Source organism: Callospermophilus lateralis, unplaced genomic scaffold (genome assembly GCF_048772815.1).
Source record: "Callospermophilus lateralis isolate mCalLat2 unplaced genomic scaffold, mCalLat2.hap1 Scaffold_189, whole genome shotgun sequence".
NCBI lineage: Eukaryota > Metazoa > Chordata > Mammalia > Rodentia > Sciuridae > Callospermophilus > Callospermophilus lateralis.
In genome coordinates this window covers 1,015,010-1,028,238 of record NW_027512911.1, presented here as the reverse complement: position 1 = coordinate 1,028,238, position 13,229 = coordinate 1,015,010, and positions in this window count along the sequence as shown.

The following is a 13,229-nucleotide window of genomic DNA, read 5'->3' as shown; positions in this document are numbered from 1 at the left end:
TTAATATTTAACTTTTAGTATTAGAGTTGTCCCTCCCCATAAGATATAGTTTAATAATTTAGTGTCATCTGATCTTGCAAAATCCTTTTACCAGTATGACCTCTGTGTCTAATAGAGAAACCTTTAATTTTGATACTCAGGACTGGATAATCGTACTAGCAAACACCAAGCTTACCTGTGTAGGTTAGGAATATATTTAGGCCTTAAACTGAAAATTTCTGACTCTGGCAGCTCTTCTTGATAGTCTCTTTTAATAAGTATCAGGCATTCCTGTCAGAGAATCCTTCTTTGTAGCCTCCAGTCTTACTTATTTTGGGAGGCTAACATAAAGTGTGTACCTTAAAATATTATTATTATTATTATTATTATTATTATTATTATTATTATTATTATTATTCAAAATGTCCAGGAATGGCTGTATTTTGGTTTTCACTGTCTTTGCTAAGTGTTTAAGATGAAGCATTCAAACTGACTTTTGTTTCTATCTATTGTTAACAGTCAGGTGAGCTTTTATGGGAGTCATAAACTGGGTAAACTTGAGAGCACTTTCTCAGTTCTGCTGGAGCCATTTGCGCTAGGTGGGTCCAGGTCTTGTTTGACCATGTGGCTTCCCTCGGAAGCATCAGGGATTTCTTTCTTCTCTGATGACTCTTCTCTTCATAGCAAATGCACTGATTGGCTTTCTGTTCTCAAGTGGTCTCATTAATCTCCCTGATGGGGAGTTTTTATAGCCCAGAGTTGCAAAACTCTTTAGAGAAATCCCCTGTTCCCTGGATTCAGACTGACTCAGAGGGCAAGAGCCAAATATTGGTTTCCTTGGCCCTTTTCAATTAATTTTAATTTAAAATCCTAATCTTAAACATCTATCAAATAAATTTTAACAGCCTGATATTAAGAGCACCAGGCTTTAATGTCTATAACTTTATAATTATTTATCTTTTTATTAATTGGGATCTGTATTATTCTGTCTGTCTTGTAGGTGATAACTTACTCTCTGAAATTAACCCATGTTTTGTTCTTAAAGCAACACTTCTTTAAAACACTAACAGGGAATCTTTAGATCACATATAAGAAAATTACAAAATAAAATTTTTTAACAACAGTAAAAATACTTAGTTTGTTTAATAGCTACCCTGAATTTTTTGGCTGAGTCATACATTATATCCCCTGTTTGAGATCCTAGGAATCTTGACATTAAAAAAGAACTTTTAACATAACTTTAAAGAAATAAAATCTGACCTACTGCTTTTGTATTCATTCTCACATGAAATAAGATGGGACACACAGCCTTATCTCAGGTAAGGCAGGGCTCTTTATAAATCTTAAGTGTTTTAGTTCTAAAGCTGATCTTTATTTTTTAAATATTATTTTAAAAAGTTTACATAAATTGTTTGAGGTCACATGAACATTAGCTAACACCATATAAAATCACTTTAAAATATGAATTAAACAAATGCTGAAAGTTTTTAACCTTTACATAGATTAGGCTCTCATTAACATAAAGTACATTTAAATTGTTCCCCAATGTAAAAAGTAAGATTAAACTTTACATATCTTATTGATAACAGGTGAATAAATCCCCATAAAACTTCAGAACACCAGCTTGATATAATGCTCTTTTAAAATTTTTACCTTACAGACTTGCATACCTGTAAGATATGAGCACATTAGTAGCATCACAATTACATTGATGTTTCTACATTAACCAAGTTTAGCTTTTAAAGAAATGGCAGTACAGTGCTCTAAAATAACAGTTCTAATTTAATCAGTTGTTTAATTTCTATGGTTGCTTGCACAAGAAAAAATAAAACTTAATAAACACAATGTTATGGGTAAACTTATGTTTTAAGAAATTTTTGTCTCTTTAACACATGATTGATTTTTACAATCTTTTACAGAATTTAGTCAAACTTATACAGACGTTAGTAAGTCAATCAGATATCTAACAAAAGTACTCGTGAATGAGTAATCCCATGTCAAATTTACTTTACTTATTTATCAAAATATTAGACACATGTATTGAAGAGTGTAAACCATTTTTATGTTGAAGAAAAAGTCCTAGAACCAAGGCATATTAGACATTTTGTAGATATTAATATTTTATCAGATTTTTGAATACCTAGAAAAACTTGAAAGCTTAAATTTAAAGACATTTATTTTTATCTGTTTATCAAATTTAATTGAATTATTTAAATCACGTGAATTGAAGATCTTTAGATCCACTTTTTAAAATTTGTTTTTATGAGTGCTTTTTTTTAATGAGTGCTCCTTATATATTTTAATTTGTATATCATATATAAAATATACGGACATATGTATATATAGACATACAACACATAACAAAATTGAGCACACATAATAATAGTAAAGGCCTTGTAGCTTTTCGCAGGTGAAATCTCCATTGCAATGTTTCAAAAAGTCCACAGTTGGTCAAAGATAGTACTGATCAGAAAAACATTAACCTAGGTCTGTATGATCAAAATCATGAGCTCAAAAAAAAATAAAGTATCTAAGGAAAAAAATAAGAGTCCTAGAAAAAATGACTGGCCAGTAATTAGTAAATACCATACAATTTACCTTTTTTTCTCTTAGGCCTCAGATCAGTCTCCTACTAAGCTTGCAGGCTTCTTTCATTTGCCTTTCAAAATAAGTCATGGCTGAGGTCTGGAAGGAGCAGGAAAAAACTGCTTTTCTGAGCAGACACCTCAGGCCTAAGGCATTTTAACCATAATTTTCAGGTTCGGATGTTGAAAATTATGGTACAAGTTTAAGATACAATTCACAAAATTTTATATCTTTACATCTTGTTTTGTCAACAGATATCATACTATGATTTATAATCCTTGTCCAGATTAATGCTCTCGAACACACAGTGATATTTTCACAGTCTACCCAATTCAAAATTGGTGAAAAATAAAGACTGAATGATTGGGAAGTTACTTGCCAATTTGGAAGTAGAGTTCTTTAGTTTTCCATCCTAAGTATTTAAGTTCTCTGGCATGAATTATCTGAAATCATAAACTAAACCATTACCTAAACCCGACTTTTAACTGCAAGATTTTGCAATGCTTCAAAAACCCATTCAAATACCAGATTGTTACAAGAAAACATCATCATTTAGACACACATTCAGCTAAGATCATTCCCAAGAAACAATTTATAATATCAACACATTATTGCACATGTCTTAAAGGCCCAGAAACAAAGACACAAGACAGAGAAAGAAGGTCCAGACTATGGCTGTCAGACAGAATCCTTTAAACCTGAGCAGATAAGAAAAAAAATCTCCTACACCAGTGGCACCATAGATGTCCACAAGGGGGGGGCAGATGTTTTAACAGAGGGGCAACCTGAAATGTACAATTAAGGGTCTCCATGGTGACTTTAATGCATTTAGTGTCCCCTTTTTCTTTTTCTCTTTTTTAACAAGACAGTGGTGGCATAATCCTTACAGTGCAGGGAAGGAAGGAGGGAATTCCCTGAAGCAACAGGGCTTCAGCAGCTCCTGGGAGTCCCTCAGTCCCTCCTTTTACTTACAGGATTATCTCCTCTGGTTCGGTTCCACCCCAAGCATGTTCCATCTAGTAACATTTCAGTAGTCAGCTCTAAAAATGTTCCGGGACAGGGGGTGGGGGAGGGATTTATCAAAATTTGTAACTTAAAGTTCGGCTCCTGACCTTGAAGCCAATTAATGCCAATTTAATAATGAGGACAAGGTTTTTAGAAAAAGAAAAAGGGAGGTTTATTGCTTTGGTAACAAAGAAGAAACACAGGGAACCCTGCCCAGAGGTTGTGACTCTCTTGATCTGGAGGGACAAGGGGTTTTAATGGAGTTTCACTTGTTAACATGGGAGATACTCAGTTCTTAGGTCCCCAGCAGGCATTGCCCTCTGCAGTGGTTATACTCCAGGCAGCCAGCTAGGAGCTTCTCTCATCCTGCTTAACAAAGGGGGGTAAAGTTCATCGCAGTTCCTTAAAACAGAGTCCGAAAGAATATCAGGCTTACTTTCTTTGTTACCCATTTTCACGTCCAATATACTTATGTTTTTACCACAGAAATCACAGAACAAAACACACAAAACAAACAAGAAAAACATATAGAACACAGAACAAAACACAAAATACAGAAACCCGAACTTGAAACAAAAAACATAGGAGCAATGCAACGTCTTGCTAAAGCTCCGAAGTAGGACCACGTACATGCCAGTCATCACATCTCTACCATTCCAGATGAATTCCCTACAGAACAGAACAGAGGACAGAACGATTCTCATTACTGTACCGAAAACGAGTATATGTGAGCCTCCCCAGGAAACCTCTATGTCATCAGAACAGATGATATTATAACATCTGATATCCTTTATAACGGATATCAGATGTTATAAAGGTGCCACTTAATTTTTGAGGCCTCCTCCACCAGGTGATTGCTAATAGTTTTAGTGCGGTGGTTCACCGCAGTGCTCCTGGGACCTAACGCTCACTCCATGACCTTGGAACAGCTCAAGATGTGCACCCACTAGAGTGGCTCTCCAGCCCGGAGCCCTGAAGGGAAGGCCAGATTCAGATTTTCCAGCAGTCTGGTCTTGTGATCTGGTCGGCAGGGTCATCTTGCTGGGGAACTCAAAAAAATTAGATGAGGACACAAAAAAAGAACACTGACACCAACTAAAATCAAATTGAGGCAAGCTTATTATGTCAACCGGCTGGGCTGCCTCTCCATCCCAAAAAGGCAGGAACAAGACAGAAACCCCGCCTTTCCTACAGCACAGCTATATAGCCCAGAAAGTTACACAAAATGGGGGTTACAGATAACAGAACTTTGACAAGCATCACAAAAATGGTAGTTCATTTATTTATTTATTTATTTTTTGGTGGCCCCAATATCAGAAATTATGAGGACAAATAGAGCCTCAGAGAGGGTCGTTGTCTGGCCAGGGAAGGCCAAAATTTATGATGTGTCACTAAAGTTTCAGCGAGGGCTGCTATCTGGTCAGAGAGTCAAGCATGGGTGAATTCAAGGCACGGGCAGGCATTCCAAGCAGGTTCAGAATTTGCAGTTATTTATAGTAAAGCCAAAATTAACTTTTTATGGCTTTGTGGCAAGATGGCTCCCAATTTTAATAAAAGATCAGGTTGGGTCTATCAACCCGTGTCCCTTACTTTTGGAAACTACTCTACCACCTCCAAGGTTGTGAACTCCTGAGCATTTTCCAGTACAGATATGTATTCACAGATTTTCTAACTCTTCTACTCTAATTGTGTCTTACTTGGGGCAAAGATAATTTCAAGGTATTGTGCTGGATGAGAGTGGAAAAATTTTTGTGCAGCACATATTTGCATACACATTGGATTCATTATCTAATTTTCCATTCAAAATACTGAATCCATGACACTAACCAAAACCAGACTAGACTCTGACTACTAATTCTAATATGATGGAGAAAAACAACCCAAAGAGAATAGAAATAGAAGCAGTTCAGAGTAGGCATGGTGTATAGTTAGACTTGCCTTTTGCCTGATAAATTGTTGGTGTTATAAATCTAGTCAATTTTTAATTGAAATAGTTCTCCATGTGTTTTTAAAGTTAACAAATATGTGAATTCCTGTCTCCCTTTCTCTGAAGCCTATTCAGCACATGTATTTTTTAGGTTCACATATAGAATCCTACATGGTATCACACATACATTCTTATGAGGTGGCTGACTTGGCAGATACAAATCGTAAAAAGAGATCACTCCTCCTAAGCACTGTTTTAACAGAAAATTCAATCTATGTGTTTGCTTCCTAGTTGAACAACATTATTCATAAATACAAGTTCAGTAAAATAAATACTTTTGTATCTGTGAAAGATATATATTTCATGATGAATTTCGATTGGCATATGTATTGCTAATTTTTAATGTTCCTGTGTGTGTTTTGTGTGTGAGTGTGTGTATATGTATATATATATATATATATATATATATATATATATATATATATATATACACACACTCTCCAGATTTTTCAAAATATGAAATATATATGCCTTATTATACACTCCCCACATTCATTCATGTTCATGTATGTGGATTTATAATAAACTTTTCACAAGATTATTCTCAAAAATATTCATCCACCTGAAATACATATTTGTCTCCTAGTACTGAAAAATAACTTTAGTGAATGGTGCACACAAATCCTAATATTTCTACAGTATCTGACCCAGTTTAACATTAATGCAAGTAGATTCCTATGTGACAAGTTGTGTATTTTGACGTTCATTTTTATGCAACACTAGTACATTACTATTTCTTCAGTTTATGCACATCATAAGATATATATTTATCCACAAGTTCATAAATTTATAGACATTTGTTTCACTTTCAATTACTTCCTGCTTCAGAACACATGTATTCCTCCAGGTTTCTTTTTTTTAAAATTTTTATTGTTGGTTGTTCAAAATATTACATAGTTTTTGATATATCATATTTCACACTTTGATTCAAGTGGGTTATAAACTTCCATTTTTACCCCGCATACACATTGCAGAAAAACATCAGTTACCCATCCATTGATTTACATATTGCCATACTAGTGTCTGTTGTATTCTGCAGCCTTTCCTCTCCTCTACTATCCCCCTCTTCTTCCCTCCCCTCCCCTCTTCTCTCTCTACCCTCTCTACTGTTATTCATTTCTCTCCCTTGTTTTTTTCCTCTTTCCCCTCACTTCTTCTTGTATGCAATTTTGTATAACCCTGAGGGTCTCCTTCCATTTCCATGCAATTTCCCTTCTCTCTTCCTTTCCCTCCCACCTCTCATTCCTGTTTAGTGTTAATCTTCTCAGGCTCTTTGTCCCTACTCTGTTATTAGTTACTCTCCTTATATCAAAAAGACATTTGGCATTTGTTTTTCAAGGACTGGCTAGCTTAACTTAGCATAACCTGCTATAATGCCATCCATTTCCCTGCAAATTCTATGATTTTGTCATTTTTTAATGAAGAGTAATACTCCATTTTGTATAAAAGCCACATTTTTTTATCTATTCGTCTATTGAAGGGCATCTAGGCTGGTTCCACAGTCTTGCTATTGTGAATTGTGCTGCTATGAACATCGATGTAGCCGTGTCCCTGTAGCATGCTCTTTTTAGGTCTTTAGGGAATAGACCGAGAAGGTTAACAGCTGGGTCAAACGGTGGTTCCATTCCCAGCTTTCTAAGAAATCTCCATACTGCTTTCCAAATTTGCTGCACCAATTTGCACTCCCACCAGCAATGTACAAGTGGACCCTTTTCCTCACGTCCTCACCAGCACTTGTTGTTGTTTGACTTCATAATGGCTGCCAATCTTACTGGAGCAAGATGATATCTTAGGGTGGTTTTGATTTGCATTTCTCTGACTGCTAGAGATGGTGAGCATTTATTCATGTACATGTTGATTGATTGAATGTCCTCCTCTGAGAAGTGTCTGTTCAGGTCCTTGGCCCATTTGTTGATTGGGTTATTTGTTATCTAATTGTCTAATTTTTTGAGTTCTTTCTATACTCTGGATATTAGGGCTCGATCTGAAGTTTGAGGAGTAAAGATTTGTTCCCAAGATGTAGGCTACCTATTTACTTCTCTTATTGTTTCTTTTGCTGAGAAAAAACTTTTTAGTTTGAGTAAGTCCCATTTGTTGAATCTAGTTATTAACTCTTGTGCTATGGGTGTCATATTAAGAAATTTGAAGCCAGACCGCACAGTATGTAGATCATAGCCAACTTTTTCTTGTGTCAGACACTGTGTCTCTGATTTGATATCAAGCTCCTTGATCCATTTTGAGTTAACTTTTGTTCATGGCAAGAGAAAGTGATTCAGTTTCATTTTGTTGCATATGGATTTCCAGGTTTCCCAGCAACATTTGTTGAAGCTGCTATCATTTCTCCATTGTGTGCTTTCAGCCTCTTTATCAAATATAAGATAGTTGTAGTTTAGTGGATTGGTTTCTGTGTCCTCTATTCTGTACCATTTGTCCAACCGCCTGTTTTGGTACAGTACCATGCTGATTTTGTTACTATTGCTCTGTTGTATAGTTTGAAGTCTGGTATCACTATACCGCCTGATTCACAGTCTTTTCATGAGACTTCATTCCAAACGCATTATTTTCTATTTCCATAATCACCTTTGAAGCAAAACTCACATACACGTCATGATCAACCATAACCCTAATATTACCATTAGATGTATAACTGGTTGGAATGAAGGATTGTACATCAATATAGATTTTCTGTATATTTTCAGATATCAATTCAATCCATTATTTAAAGTTGGAAAAAGTTATATTATTTGTTCACAGTATGGTCTATTCATGCATTATGTCTATATTCATAGACACAGGGTACACCTTTTTATACCCCCAATACTTATTTATACATCTTCAAAATATTGCTCCCAGAAATGGTGGAAGAAATACTCATATCACCTGATGTACATATACATTTTATCAAAGTAATATTCTGGACACAATTACAAAGATCACACTTAAGGTTGTACCAAAGCCTAAATGGAAAGTGAGCATGGATCACGAAAAACATCCATGTCCAGGTTGCCTAATGCTCTCAAATGTCAACCCGATTGGTGACTACATATTTGTTTCTTCCTAAGATTATATATTCAACATCAAGCCAGTTGAAAATGTCTAATCCTATCACTCAGTTTATACTTTGCCTGATTTCCTAATGTCTCTATTATTATCTGCTTTCCTTCATATTTTCCCCAGTTCATCATTGTGACTGACTCTTCACATGTGCTCACATTTACACTCACTCTGTACCCAAAACCCTATTGCTAAAGATTTTTTGGACCAAATCCTATATTCACTCTTCCGACTAATTCCTAATCCTACCGACTATCCCTTTTTGAGTGGATGTTCTCTTCGACATTCAATCATCCAAGGTACAAGGAACGCTACCATTGTATATTGATTAATCTGAGACATCTGTGCAGAATATAATTCAAAGCTAAGTATCCCAGTCAAGGGCCCAAAGACCTTCTGGGCTTCAAATTTTACCTAGATTTCTGTATTCATACTTATATTACACTTATATTCCTATGAATATTTCAGGTTCCCAATACCATAATTCATCCCGTAGAATGATTCCTAACCCAAATGGAACATGATATTAACCCTAACCATACACTGTTCCCTCAATCTAACTTTACGAAAGAGCAGGGACAGAGTTGGTCTTACAATACAGGAATTTAGAGGATCCTCCACCTGCTGAGAACCTCAAAGGACAACAAAGAAATGATCCCTGGAGAAGATATAGGCAGCTATGAAGGACCTGTGAAAGCAAAAGTCATATTCCATGGCAAACAACTTGGTCAGATGAAGGGATGTGTCTGAATCAACATTTCTCTTCTTAATGTATAGAAGATGGACCAAACCAGGCTTGAACTCTGGTGTGATTACCCTTACAGACTGAGTTCTGGAACTGACATCAGAAAAATATTGCCATTAATTGTGTTAGGATTTTAGGAGGCAACGCATGAGAGTCGCCCTTGGAAAGAAAAGTGAGATCTAGGAACAGGGTGGCTTTCCACAGAGCACTGGGAATCTCAGCCAGAATATCACATGATTTTATTTTGAAAGACGTGGCAGCCATAGTTGACAGTCAAAACACACATGGACCTCACATTGTAGACTGCAATAGGCCTGGCTTCATGTGACCTATTGGCCACTTTTTGGGAAGCCTTGCCTGTGAGAGTTCTCCAGAGTTTTCATTGAAATGAGCTTCCCCACCATTTAATGGTTCCTGAATGAATTGTAACCCACAGTGCCTTCAACATCTTCCTTGAAAAACGGCTAGATAAATTCCATGAAATTTTTGAAATTCCCAAGACCAGGTGGCACTGGAGAACCTTTGGATGTCCTGTTGCTGATCATGAGTGTACCAGACAGTGCCTTGATTTACTGGGTTTCATGAAAATGGTGTAGAACAGATTTGCCAGTAAGTTGGAGCCTGCTGATTAGTGGGCCTAGAGCAGTGGTGTGTAGGTGTGTGATAATACATCTGTTGTGGGGCCATGTGGATCTGCCATTAGCTTCCAAATGGCTTGTGATTGACATGGTGTAGCCAACAGAAGCTTATTTGTAAATGCATCTTGTTATATGGAGAGATTTCAGGGCAATGTTCAGAATCATGTTGCTATGTATAAGGGGGCAAGCTCTGTGGGATATTAGCCTGGTTGATGCATTCCCCTGCAGACCCGGACCCAACACACGTGACAGAACCCGCTCCAGCACTGTGTCCCAGTTGAACTCCTTGTATTTTGTGGAGCAAATATGAAATTCCCAATGCAGCAGGAAGAAAAACCACGAAAAGTGGAGGACAAAAAAATGGCTTCACTGTCCACACGGGGAGACACTTAGCGCACAGTGGCCACATTTTACCAACAAAGAGCGAATTCAGCACTGCTGCCTCATGTTCATTGGAAAAGAAGAAACCATGTCCTCCAGGTCACATAGATGCAGACGCAGCTTTGATGGTCTCATTAGAAAAGAATCTAAAGCTCCTGACAACAATATATATTTCAAGTGTCAAACCTCAGAGGCAGTTCCTCAAGAAGTCTTTAGGCCGAAAGAGCTCCATGTTTGTGGAATGTTTACCCTGTCCCTTACTTTTGGAAACTATTCTACCACATCCAATGTTGTGAAACCCTGAGCATTTTCCATTCCATATATATATTAACAGATTTTTTTACTCTTCTCCTCTATTTGTGTGTTATTTGGGGCAAAAGTAATGTCAAGGCATTATTCTGGATGAGAGTGGGAAGATTGTTTTGTAGCACATATTTGCATACACATTGGATTCATTTCCCTATTTTCCATTCGAAATACTGCATCCCTGACACTAATCCATACGCTACTAGACTCTGACTACTAATCCTAATATGATAAGGAAAACACCAAAACAGAATAGAAATAAAAAATTTCAGAAGAGGCATGGAGTATAGTTGGACTTGCCTTTTGCAGGATAAAAGGCAGCTGTAAAAAATCTAGTAAATTTTTAATTGAAATAGTTCTCCATGTGTTTTAAAGTTAACAAATATGTGAATTTCTGTCTCCCTTTCTCTGTACCCTCTTCAGCACATGTATTTTTATATGCACATATAGAATCCTACCTGGTATAACACGTACATATTTGTGAGGTGGCTGACTTGGCAAATACAAGTTGTGAGAAGAGATCACTCAGCAGAAACACTGTTGGAAGTGAAAATTCACCCTATGTGTGAGCTTCCTAAGAGATCAAGATTATACATAAATCCATGTTCAGTAAAATAAATATTTTTTCATCAGTGGATGATATATATTTCATGATGAATTTCGATTGGAATATATATTGCTAATTGTTAATGTCTCAGTGGTTATATATATATATATATATATATATATATATATATATATATATATATATATATATATACACTCTCCAAACTATTCAAAATATGAAATATATGATCTACATATACATTTTATCACAGAAAGATTCTGGACAAAAAATGCAAAAGACACAATATGATGGTATCAAAGCCTAAATGGAAAGTGAACATGGATTACTAAAAACATCCATGTCCAGGTTCCCTAATGCTCTCAAATGTCAATCATATTGGTGACTACATATTTGTTGCTTCCTAAGATTATATATTCAAACTCAACCCTGTTGAAAATGTCTAGTCCTATGATTGACTTTATACCTTACCTGATTTCCTAATCTCTCTAATGATATCTGCTTTCCTACATATTTTTCCAAGTTCACCATTGTTACTGACACTTCACATGTGCTGACATTGACATTCACTCTCTAAACAAAACCCTATTGTTAAAGAACTTTTATTCCAAATCCTATACACACTCTTCTTCCTAAAACTTCCAACTATCTTCCTATTCCTACCTACTATTCCTTTTTGACTAGATGTTCTCTTCAACATTCAATCGTCCAAGGTACAAGGTCCTATGCCATTGTATATCGATTTATCTGAGATATCTTAGTAGAATGTAATTCAAAGTAAAGTATCCCAATCAAGGGCCCAATGCCCTTCTGGGCTTCAAATCTTACTTAGATTTCAGTTTTCATACATATATTTCACCTCTATATTTTTATAAATCTTAAAGGTTACCAATATTATAATTCATCCAGCAGAATGACTCTTTACCCAAATCAAAAATGTTATTAACCCTAACCATACACAGTTCCCTCAATCTAACTTTACAGAAGAGCAGGGACAGAGTTGGTCTTAAAATACAGGAATGTAGGTGGTCTTCCTCCAGCTGAGAACCTCAAAGGTCCATGAATAAATGATCCCTGAAGAAGATGTAGGCAGATATGAAGGACCTGAGTGAGCAAAAGTCATCATTCATGGCAAAAACCTGGTCAGGATAAAGGGTAGTGTCTGAATAAGCCCCTCTTTTCTTAATGTAGAGAAGATGGACAAAACCAGGCCTGTGTGGAGAGCTGTTCCCGGGTGCCTATAGTTGATATTGCATTCTAACTTGTGAAAGTGTCACAGGAAGTAGGGGCAGCCTCCATCTCATGGGACCATTGGAAGCAACTATTAGGACAAAGTGGTTGCCAAGGTAGTGGCCTCATTCAGTTTCTGAAGAAAGTGACCTCACCACACTTCCTTGTTGATGGAACTCTCTGAACATGGGATCCAGGAAGCCAGGCACCCAGAGCCAGTCCCAGTCCCAGTCCCAGTCCCAGTGGTCTCACTTGTTTGGATTTAGCATGGACAGATTCACTCTTTCTTGGTACCTACTGATGTGAGGATGGCCAAATGTGAGAAAAGCTCTGAAGAGGGGTCTTTCCTGAGAAAGCAGGTAGTGGCTCACCGCTGACTCTTGACAACTTCACAGAGTTGGACAAGGAGATCAGTTCTGAGACAGAACAGGTCATTTCAGGGGAACATAGTGTGGCCCACCAGTCAGAGGACACTCCAGATTGTCATAGACCTAGTTTCAGGAAGTAGGTGACTTTGAGGGTGTGGGTGTGAGTTTGCGGATTTTGTCTCATGTTCTGAGAATAGGTAGGAATGGCGGTTTGTTGGGTTTGGAGTGAATAACTTCTGTTCATGTATGTGGATTTATAATCAACTTTTAACAAGATTATACTCAGAAATATTCATTCACCTGAAATACATATTTGTTTCCTAGTACTGAAAACTAACTTCAGTGAATGGTGCATATAACTCCTAATATTTCTACAGTAACTGAC